Source organism: Hypanus sabinus, chromosome 6 (genome assembly GCF_030144855.1).
Source record: "Hypanus sabinus isolate sHypSab1 chromosome 6, sHypSab1.hap1, whole genome shotgun sequence".
Taxonomy (NCBI): domain Eukaryota; kingdom Metazoa; phylum Chordata; class Chondrichthyes; order Myliobatiformes; family Dasyatidae; genus Hypanus; species Hypanus sabinus.
In genome coordinates this window covers 11,125,513-11,138,495 of record NC_082711.1, presented here as the reverse complement: position 1 = coordinate 11,138,495, position 12,983 = coordinate 11,125,513, and positions in this window count along the sequence as shown.

Below are 12,983 nucleotides of genomic sequence, written 5' to 3'. Positions count from 1 at the left end.
CTCTCCTGACCCTCATCCCCATCCTACACTCCCTCTCCTGACCCTCATCCCCATCCTATACTCCCTCTCCTGACCCTCATCCCCATCCTACACTACCTCTCCTGACCCCTCATCCCCATCCTACACTCCCTCTCCTGACCCCTCATCCCCATCCTACACTCCCTCTCCTGACCCTCATCCCCATCCTACACTCCCTCTCCTGACCCTCATCCCCATCCTACACTCCCTCTCCTGACCCTCATCCCCATCCTACACTCCCTCTCCTGACCCTCATCCCCATCCTACACTCCCTCTCCTGACCCTCATCCCCATCCTACACTCCCTCTCCTGACCCCTCATCCCCATCCTACACTCCCTCTCCTGACCCTCATCCCCATCCTACACTCCCTCTCCTGACCCTCATCCCCATCCTACACTCCCTCTCCTGACCCTCATCCCCATCCTACACTCCCTCTCCTGACCCTCATCCCCATCCTACACTCCCACTCCTGACCCTCATCCCCATCCTACACTCCCTCTCCTGACCCTCATCCCCATCCTACACTCCCTCTCCTGACCCTCATCCCCATCCTACACTCCGTCTCCTGACCCTCATCCCTACCCTACACTCCCTCTCCTGACCCTCATCCCCACCCTACACTACCTCTCCTGACCCTCATCCCCATCCTACACTCCCTCTCCTGACCCTCATCCCCATCCTACACTCCCACTCCTGACCCTTCATCCCCATCCTACACTCCCTCTCCTGACCCTTCATCCCCATCCTACACTCCCTCTCCTGACCCCTCATCCCTACCCTACACTCCCTCTCCTGACCCTCATCCCCATCCTACACTCCCTCTCCTGACCCTCATCCCCATCCTACACTCCCACTCCTGACCCTTCATCCCCATTCTACACTCCCTCTCCTGACCCTCATCCCCATCCTACACTCCCTCTCCTGACCCTCATCCCCATCCTACACTCCCTCTCCTGACCCTCATCCCTACCTTACACTCCCTCTCCTGACCCCTCATCCCCATCCTACACTCCCTCTCCTGACCCTCATCCCCATCCTACACTCCCTCTCCTGACCCTCATCCCCATCCTACACTCCCTCTCCTGACCCCTCATCCCCATCCTACACTCCCTCTCCTGACCCTCATCCCCATCCTACACTCCTGACCCTCATCCCCATCCTACACTCCCTCTCCTGACCCCTCATCCCCATCCTACACTCCCTCTCCTGACCCTCATCCCCATCCTACACTCCCTCTCCTGACCCCTCATCCCCATCCTACGCTCCCTCTCCTGACCCTCATCCCCATCCTACACTCCTGACCCTCATCCCCATCCTACATCTCCTGACATCCCTACCCTACACTCCCTCTCCTGACCCCTCATCCCCATCCTACACTCCCTCTCCTGACCCTCATCCCCATCCTACACTCCCTCTCCTGACCCCTCATCCCCATCCTACACTCCCTCTCCTGACCCCTCATCCCTACCCTACACTCCCTCTCCTGACTCTCATCCCTACCCTACACTCCTTCTCCTGACCCTCATCCCTACCCTACACTCCCTCTCCTGACCGTCATCCCCATCCTACACTCCCTCTCCTGACCCCTCATCCCCATCCTACACTCCCTCTCCCGACCCTCATCCCCATCCTACTCTCCCTCTCCCGACCCTCATCCCCATCCTACACTCCCTCTCCTGACCCTCATCCCCATCCTACACTCCCTCTCCTGACCCTCATCCCCATCCTACACTCCCTCTCCTGACCCTCATCCCCATCCTACACCCTCTCCTGACCCTCATCCCTACCCTACACTACCTCTCCTGACCCCTCATCCCCATCTTACACTCCCTCTCCTGACCCTCATCCCCATCCTACACTCCCTCTCCTGACCCTCATCCCCATCCTACACTCCCTCTCCTGACCCCTCATCCCCATCCTACCTCTCCTGACCCTCATCCCCATCCTACACTCCCTCTCTTGACCCCTCATCCCCATCCTACACTCCCTCTCCTGACCCCTCATCCCCATCCTACCTCTCCTGACCCTCATCCCCATCCTACACTCCCTCTCCTGACCCCTCATCCCCATCCTACACTCCCTCTCCTGACCCTCATCCCCATCCTACACTCCCTCTCCTGACCCTCATCCCCATCCTACACTCCCTCTCCTGACCCTCATCCCCATCCTACACTCCCTCTCCTGACCCCTCATCCCCATCCTACACTCCCTCTCCTGACCCTCATCCCCATCCTACACTCCCTCTCCTGACCCTCATCCCCATCCTACACTCCCTCTCCTGAACCTCATCCCCATCCTACACTCCCTCTCCTGACCCTCATCCCCATCCTACACTCCCTCTCCTGACCCTCATCCCTACCCTACACTACCTCTCCTGACCCTCATCCCCATCCTACACTCCCTCTCCCGACCCTCATCCCCATCCTACACCCTCTCCTGACCCTCATCCCTACCCTACACTCCCTCTCCTGACCCATCCCTACCCTACACTACCTCTCCTGACCCTCATCCCTACCCTACACTCCCTCTCCTGACCCTCATCCCTACCCTACACTACCTCTCCTGACCCTCATCCCCATCCTACACTCCCTCTCCGGACCCTCATCCCCATCCTACACTCCCTCTCCCGACCCTCATCCCCATCCTACTCTCCCTCTCCCGACCCTCATCCCCATCCTACTCTCCCTCTCCTGACCCTCATCCCCATCCTACACTACCTCTCCCGACCCTCATCCCCATCCTACACTCCATCTCCTGACCCTCATCCCCATCCTACGCTCCCTCTCCTGACCCTCATCCCCATCCTACACCCTCTCCTGACCCTCATCCCTACCCTACACTACCTCTCCTGACCCTCATCCCCATCCTACACTCCCTCTCCTGACCCTCATCCCCATCTTACACTCCCTCTCCTGACCCTCATCCCCATCCTACACTCCCTCTCCTGACCCTCATCCCCATCCTACACTCCCTCTCCTGACCCTCATCCCCATCCTACACTACCTCTCCTGACCCTCATCCCCATCCTACATTCCCTCTCCTGACACCTCATCCCCATCCTACACTCCCTCTCCTGACTCTCATCCCTACCCTACACTCCCTCTCCTGACCCTCATCCCCATCCTACACTCCCTCTCCTGACCCTCATCCCCATCCTACACTCCCTCTCCTGACCCTCATCCCCATCCTATACTCCCTCTCCTGACCCTCATCCCCATCCTACACTACCTCTCCTGACCCCTCATCCCCATCCTACACTCCCTCTCCTGACCCCTCATCCCCATCCTACACTCCCTCTCCTGACCCTCATCCCCATCCTACACTCCCTCTCCTGACCCTCATCCCCATCCTACACTCCCTCTCCTGACCCTCATCCCCATCCTACACCCTCTCCTGACCCTCATCCCCATCCTACACTCCCTCTCCTGACCCTCATCCCCATCCTACACTCCCTCTCCTGACCCTCATCCCCATCCTACACTCCCTCTCCTGACCCTCATCCCCATCCTACACTCCCTCTCCCGAACCTCATCCCCATCCTACACTCCCTCTCCTGACCCTCATCCCTACCCTACACTACCTCTCCTGACCCTCATCCCCATCCTACACTCCCTCTCCCGACCCTCATCCCCATCCTACACTCCCTCTCCTGACCCTCATCCCTACCCTACACTACCTCTCCTGACCCTCATCCCCATCCTACACTACCTCTCCTGACCCTCATCCCCATCCTACACTCCCTCTCCTGACCCTCATCCCCATCCTACACCCTCTCCTGACCCTCATCCCTACCCTACACTACCTCTCCTGACCCCTCATCCCCATCCTATACTCCCTCTCCTGACCCCTCATCCCCATCCTACACTCCGTCTCCTGACCCCTCATCCCCATCCTACACTCCCTCTCCTGACCCCTCATCCCCATCCTACACTCCCTCTCCTGACCCTCATCCCCATCCTACACTCCCTCTCCTGACCCCTCATCCCCATCCTACACTCCCTCTCCTGACCCCTCATCCCCATCCTACACTCCCTCTCCTGACTCTCATCCCTACCCTACACTCCCTCTCCTGACCCTCATCCCCATCCTACACTCCCTCTCCTGACCCCTCATCCCCATCCTACACTCCTGACCCTCATCCCCATCCTACACTCCCTCTCCTGACCCTCATCCCCATCCTACACTCCCTCTCCTGACCCCTCATCCCCATCCTACACTCCCTCTCCTGACCCTCATCCCCATCCTACACTCCCTCTCCTGACCCTCATCCCCATCCTACACTCCCTCTCCTGACCCCTCATCCCCATCCTACACTCCCTCTCCTGACCCTCATCCCCATCCTACACTCCCTCTCCTGACCCCTCATCCCCATCCTACACTCCCTCTCCTGACCCTCATCCCCATCCTACACTCCCTCTCCTGACCCCTCATCCCCATCCTAAACTCCCTCTCCTGACCCTCATCCCCATCTTACACTCCCTCTCCTGACCCCTCATCCCTACCCTACACTACCTCTCCTGACCCTCATCCCCATCCTACACTCCCTCTCCTGACCCCTCATCCCCATCCTACACTCCCTCTCCTGACCCCTCAACCCCATACTACACTCCCTCTCCTGACCCTCATCCCCATCCTACACTCCCTCTCCTGACCCCTCATCCCCATCCTACCTCTCCTGACCCTCATCCCCATCCTACACTCCCTCTCCTGACCCTCATCCCCATCCTACACTCCCTCTCCTGACCCCTCATCCCTACCCTACACTCCCTCTCCTGACCCCTCATCCCCATCCTACCTCTCCTGACCCTCATCCCCATCCTACACTCCCTCTCCTGACCCTCATCCCCATCTTACACTCCCTCTCCTGACCCCTCATCCCCATCCTACACTACCTCTCCTGACCCCTCATCCCCATCCTACACTCCCTCTCCTGACCCTCATCCCCATCCTACACTCCCTCTCCTGACCCCTCATCCCCATCCTACACTCCCTCTCCTGACCCCTCATCCCCATCCTACACTCCCTCTCCTGACCCTCATCCCCATCCTACACTCCCTCCTGACCCTCATCCCCATCCTACACTCCCTCTCCTGACCCCTCATCCCCATCCTACACTCCCTCTCCTGACCCCTCATCCCCATACTACACTCCCTCTCCTGACCCTCATCCCCATCCTACACTCCCTCTCCTGACCCCTCATCCCCATCCTACCTCTCCTGACCCTCATCCCCATCCTACACTCCCTCTCCTGACCCTCATCCCCATCTTACACTCCCTCTCCTGACATCCCCATCCTACACTCCCTCTCCTGACCCCTCATCCCCATCCTACACTCCCTCTCCTGACCCCTCATCCCCATCCTACACTCCCTCTCCTGACCCTCATCCCCATCCTACACTCCCTCTCCTGACCCTTCATCCCCATCCTACACTCCCTCCCCTGACATCCCCATCCTACACTCCCTCTCCTGACCCTCATCCCCATCCTACACTCCCTCTCCTGACCCTTCATTCCCATCCTACCTCTCCTGACCCTCATCCCCATCCTACACTCCCTCTCCTGACCCTCATCCCCATCCTACACTCCCTCTCCTGACCCTCATCCCCATCCTACACTCCCTCTCCTGACCCCTCATCCCCATCCTACACTCCCTCACCTGACCCCTCATCCCCATCCTACACTCCCTCTCCTGACCCTCATCCCCATCCTACACTCCCTCTCCTGACCCCTCATCCCCATCCTACCTCTCCTGACCCTCATCCCCATCCTACACTCCCTCTCCTGACCCCTCATCCCCATCCTACACTCCCTCTCCTGACCCTCATCCCCATCCTACACTCCCTCTCCTGACCCTCATCCCCATCCTACACTCCCTCTCCTGACCCTCATCCCTACCCTACACTCCCTCTCCTGACCCTCATCCCTACCCTACACTCCCTCTCCTGACCCTCATCCCCATCCTACACTCCCTCTCCTGACCCTCATCTCCATCCTACACTCCCTCTCCTGACCCTCATCCCCATCCTACACTCCCTCTCCTGACCCTCATCCCCATCCTACACTCCCTCTCCTGACCCTCATCCCTACCCTACACTCTCTCTCCTGACCCCTTATCCCCATCCTACACTCCCTCTCCTGACCCTCATCCCCATCCTACACTCCCTCTCCTGACCCTCATCCCCATCCTACACTCCCTCTCCTGACCCTCATCCCCATCCTACACTCCCTCTCCTGACCCCTCATCCCCATCCTACACTCCCTCTCCTGACCCCTCATCCCCATCCTACACTCCCTCTCCTGACCCTCATCCCCATCCTACACTCCCTCTCCTGACCCCTCATCCCCATCCTACCTCTCCTGACCCTCATCCCCATCCTACACTCCCTCTCCTGACCCCTCATCCCCATCCTACACTCCCTCTCCTGACCCTCATCCCTACCCTACACTACCTCTCCTGACCCTCATCCCCATCCTACACTCCCTCTCCTGACCCCTCATCCCCATCCTACACTCCCTCTCCTGACCCTCATCCCCATCCTACACTCCCTCTCCTGACCCCTCATCCCCATCCTACACTCCCTCTCCTGACCCCTCATCCCCATCCTACACTCCCTCTCCTGACCCTCATCCCCATCCTACACTCCCTCTCCTGACCCCTCATCCCCATCCTACACTCCCTCTCCTGACCCCTCATCCCTACCCTACACTCCCTCTCCTGACCCTCATCCCCATCCTACACTCCCTCTCCTGACCCTCATCCCCATCCTACACTCCCTCTCCTGACCCCTCATCCCCATCCTACACTCCCTCTCCTGACCCTCATCCCCATCCTACACTCCCTCTCCTGACCCCTCATCCCCATCCTACACTCCCTCTCCTGACCCCTCATCCCCATCCTACACTCCCTCTCCTGACCCTCATCCCCATCCTACACTCCCTCTCCTGACCCCTCATCCCCATCCTACACTCCCTCTCCTGACCCTCATCCCCATCCTACACTCCCTCTCCTGACCCCTCATCCCCATCCTACACTCCCTCTCCTGACCCCTCATCCCCATCCTACACTCCCTCCCCTGACCCTCATCCCCATCCTACACTCCCTCTCCTGACCCCTCATCCCTACCCTACACTACCTCTCCTGACCCCTCATCCCTACCCTACACTCCCTCTCCTGACCCTCATCCCCATCCTACACTACCTCTCCTGACCCTCATCCCCATCCTACACTCCCTCTCCTGACCCTCATCCCCATCCTACACTCCCTCTCCTGACCCCTCATCCCCATCCTACACTCCCTCTCCTGACCCCTCATCCCTACCCTACACTCCCTCTCCTGACCCTCATCCCCATCCTACACTCCCTCTCCTGACCCTCATCCCCATCCTACACTCCCTCTCCTGACCCCTCATCCCCATCCTACACTCCCTCTCCTGACCCTCATCCCCATCCTACACTCCCTCTCCTGACCCTCATCCCCATCCTACACTCCCTCTCCTGACCCCTCATCCCCATCCTACACTCCCTCTCCCGACCCTCATCCCCATCCTACACTCCCTCTCCTGACCCTCATACCCATCCTACACTACCTCTCCTGACCCTCATCCCCATCCTACACTCCCTCTCCTGACCCCTCATCCCTACCCTACACTCTCTCTCCTGACCCCTTATCCCCATCCTACACTACCTCTCCTGACCCTCATCCCCATCCTACACTCCCTCTCCTGACCCCTCATCCCCATCCTACACTCCCTCTCCTGACCCCTCATCCCCATCCTACACTCCCTCTCCTGACCCCTCATCCCTACCCTACACTCCCTCTCCTGACCCCTCATCCCCATCCTACACTCCCTCTCCTGACCCTCATCCCCATCCTACACTCCCTCTCCTGACCCCTCATCCCCATCCTACACTCCCTCTCCTGACCCTCATCCCCATCCTACACTCCCTCTCCTGACCCCTCATCCCCATCCTACACTCCCTCTCCCGACCCTCATCCCCATCCTACACTCCCTCTCCCGACCCTCATCCCCATCCTACACTCCCTCTCCCGACCCTCATCCCCATCCTACACTCCTGACCCTCATCCCCATCCTACACTCCCTCTCCCGACCCTCATCCCCATCCTACACTCCCTCTCCCGACCCTCATCCCCATCCTACACTCCTGACCCTCATCCCCATCCTACACTCCCTCTCCTGACCCTCATCCCCATCCTACACTCCTGACCCTCATCCCCATCCTACATTCCCTCTCCTGACCCTCATCCCCATCCTACACTCCTGACCCTCATCCCCATCCTACATTCCCTCTCCTGACCCTCATCCCCATCCTACACTCCCTCTCCTGACCCTCATCCCCATCTAACACTCCCTCTCCTGACCCTCATCCCCATCCTACACTCCCTCTCCTGACCCTCATCCCCATCCTACACTCCCTCTCCTGACCCCTCATCCCCATCCTACACTCCCTCTCCTGACCCCTCATCCCTACCCTACACTCCCTCTCCTGACCCTCATCCCCATCCTACACTCCTGACCCTCATCCCCATCCTACATTCCCTCTCCTGACCCTCATCCCCATCCTACACTCCCTCTCCTGACCCTCATCCCCATCCTACATTCCCTCTCCTGACCCTCATACCCATCCTACACTCCTGACCCTCATCCCCATCCTACATTCCCTCTCCTGACCCTCATCCCCATCCTACACTCCCTCTCCTGACCCTCATCCCCATCCTACATTCCCTCTCCTGACCCTCATCCCCATCCTACATTCCCTCTCCTGACCCTCATCCCCATCCTACACTACCTCTCCTGACCCTCATACCCATTCTACACTACCTCTCCTGACCCTCATCCCTACCCTACACTCCCTCTCCTGACCCTCATCCCCATCCTACACTCCCTCTCCTGACCCTCATCCCTACCCTACACTCCCTCTCCTGACCCTCATCCCCATCCTACACTCCCTCACCTGACATCCCCATCCTACACTCCCTCTCCTGACCCCTCATCCCCATCCTACACTCCCTCTCCCGACCCTCATCCCCATCCTACTCTCCCTCTCCTGACCCCTCATCCCCATCCTACACTCCCTCTCCTGACCCTCATCCCCATCCTACACTCCCTCTCCTGACCCTCATCCCTACCCTACACTCCCTCTCCTGACCCCTCATCCCTACCCTACACTACCTCTCCTGACCCTCATCCCTACCCTACACTCCCTCTCCTGACCCTCATCCCTACCCTACACTACCTCTCCTGACCCTCATCCCCATCCTACACTCCCTCTCCCGACCCTCATCCCCATCCTACACTCCCTCTCCCGACCCTCATCCCCATCCTACTCTCCCTCTCCCGACCCTCATCCCCATCCTACTCTCCCTCTCCTGACCCTCAACCCCATCCTACACTACCTCTCCCGACCCTCATCCCCATCCTACACTCCATCTCCTGACCCTCATCCCCATCCTACGCTCCCTCTCCTGACCCTCATCCCCATCCTACACCCTCTCCTGACCCTCATCCCTACCCTACACTACCTCTCCTGACCCTCATCCCCATCCTACACTCCCTCTCCTGACCCTCATCCCCATCTTACACTCCCTCTCCTGACCCTCATCCCCATCCTACACTCCCTCTCCTGACCCTCATCCCCATCCTACACTCCCTCTCCTGACCCTCATCCCCATCCTACACTACCTCTCCTGACCCTCATCCCCATCCTACATTCCCTCTCCTGACCCCTCATCCCCATCCTACACTCCCTCTCCTGACTCTCATCCCTACCCTACACTCCCTCTCCTGACCCTCATCCCCATCCTACACTCCCTCTCCTGACCCTCATCCCCATCCTACACTCCCTCTCCTGACCCTCATCCCCATCCTATACTCCCTCTCCTGACCCTCATCCCCATCCTACACTACCTCTCCTGACCCCTCATCCCCATCCTACACTCCCTCTCCTGACCCCTCATCCCCATCCTACACTCCCTCTCCTGACCCTCATCCCCATCCTACACTCCCTCTCCTGACCCTCATCCCCATCCTACACTCCCTCTCCTGACCCTCATCCCCATCCTACACTCCCTCTCCTGACCCTCATCCCATCCTACACTCCCTCTCCTGACCCTCATCCCCATCCTACACTCCCTCTCCTGACCCTCATCACCATCCTACACTCCCTCTCCTGACCCTCATCCCCATCCTACACTCCCTCTCCCGACCCTCATCCCCATCCTACACTCCCTCTCCTGACCCTCATCCCTACCCTACACTACCTCTCCTGACCCTCATCCCCATCCTACACTCCCTCTCCCGACCCTCATCCCCATCCTACACTCCCTCTCCTGACCCTCATCCCTACCCTACACTACCTCTCCTGACCCTCATCCCCATCCTACACTACCTCTCCTGACCCTCATCCCCATCCTACACTCCCTCTCCTGACCCTCATCCCCATCCTACACCCTCTCCTGACCCTCATCCCTACCCTACACTACCTCTCCTGACCCCTCATCCCCATCCTACACTCCCTCTCCTGACCCCTCATCCCCATCCTACACTCCCTCTCCTGACTCTCATCCCTACCCTACACTCCCTCTCCTGACCCTCATCCCCATCCTACACTCCCTCTCCTGACCCCTCATCCCCATCCTACTCTCCTGACCCTCATCCCCATCCTACACTCCCTCTCCTGACCCTCATCCCCATCCTACACTCCCTCTCCTGACCCCTCATCCCCATCCTACACTCCCTCTCCTGACCCTCATCCCCATCCTACACTCCCTCTCCTGACCCTCATCCCCATCCTACACTCCCTCTCCTGACCCCTCATCCCCATCCTACACTCCCTCTCCTGACCCTCATCCCCATCCTACACTCCCTCTCCTGACCCCTCATCCCCATCCTACACTCCCTCTCCTGACCCTCATCCCCATCCTACACTCCCTCTCCTGACCCCTCATCCCCATCCTAAACTCCCTCTCCTGACCCTCATCCCCATCTTACACTCCCTCTCCTGACCCCTCATCCCTACCCTACACTACCTCTCCTGACCCTCATCCCCATCCTACACTCCCTCTCCTGACCCCTGATCCCCATCCTACACTCCCTCTCCAGACCCCTCATCCCCATACTACACTCCCTCTCCTGACCCTCATCCCCATCCTACACTCCCTCTCCTGACCCCTCATCCCCATCCTACCTCTCCTGACCCTCATCCCCATCCTACACTCCCTCTCCTGACCCTCATCGCCATCCTACACTCCCTCTCCTGACCCCTCATCCCTACCCTACACTCCCTCTCCTGACCCCTCATCCCCATCCTACCTCTCCTGACCCTCATCCCCATCCTACACTCCCTCTCCTGACCCTCATCCCCATCTTACACACCCTCTCCTGACCCCTCATCCCCATCCTACACTACCTCTCCTGACCCCTCATCCCCATCCTACACTCCCTCTCCTGACCCCTCATCCCCATCCTACACTCCCTCTCCTGACCCCTCATCCCCATCCTACACTCCCTCTCCTGACCCTCATCCCCATCCTACACTCCCTCCTGACCCTCATCCCCATCCTACACTCCCTCTCCTGACCCCTCATCCCCATCCTACACTCCCTCTCCTGACCCCTCATCCCCATACTACACTCCCTCTCCTGACCCTCATCCCCATCCTACACTCCCTCTCCTGACCCCTCATCCCCATCCTACCTCTCCTGACCCTCATCCCCATCCTACACTCCCTCTCCTGACCCTCATCCCCATCTTACACTCCCTCTCCTGACATCCCCATCCTACACTCCCTCTCCTGACCCCTCATCCCCATCCTACACTCCCTCTCCTGACCCTCATCCCCATCCTACACTCCCTCTCCTGACCCTTCATCCCCATCCTACACTCCCTCCCCTGACATCCCCATCCTACACTCCCTCTCCTGACCCTCATCCCCATCCTACACTCCCTCTCCTGACCCTTCATCCCCATCCTACACTCCCTCCCCTGACATCCCCATCCTACACTCCCTCTCCTGACCCCTCATCCCCATCCTACCTCTCCTGACCCTCATCCCCATCCTACACTCCCTCTCCTGACCCTCATCCCCATCTTACACTCCCTCTCCTGACCCTCATCCCCATCCTACACTCCCTCTCCTGACCCTCATCCCCATCCTACACTCCCTCTCCTGACCCTCATCCCCATCCTACACTCCCTCTCCTGACCCCTCATCCCCATCCTACACTCCCTCTCCTGACCCCTCATCCCCATCCTACACTCCCTCTCCTGACCCTCATCCCCATCCTACACTCCCTCTCCTGACCCCTCATCCCCATCCTACCTCTCCTGACCCTCATCCCCATCCTACACTCCCTCTCCTGACCCCTCATCCCCATCCTACACTCCCTCTCCTGACCCTCATCCCCATCCTACACTCCCTCTCCTGACCCTCATCCCCATCCTACACTCCCTCTCCTGACCCTCATCCCTACCCTACACTCCCTCTCCTGACCCTCATCCCCATCCTACACTCCCTCTCCTGACCCTCATCTCCATCCTACACTCCGCCTCCTGACCCTCATCCCCATCCTACACTCCCTCTCCTGACCCTCATCCCCATCCTACACTCCCTCTCCTGACCCTCATCCCTACCCTACACTCTCTCTCCTGACCCCTTATCCCCATCCTACACTCCCTCTCCTGACCCTCATCCCCATCCTACACTCCCTCTCCTGACCCTCATCCCCATCCTACACTCCCTCTCCTGACCCTCATCCCCATCCTACACTCCCTCTCCTGACCCCTCATCCCCATCCTACACTCCCTCTCCTGACCCCTCATCCCCATCCTACACTCCCTCTCCTGACCCTCATCCCCATCCTACACTCCCTCTCCTGACCCCTCATCCCCATCCTACCTCTCCTGACCCTCATCCCCATCCTACACTCCCTCTCCTGACCCCTCAT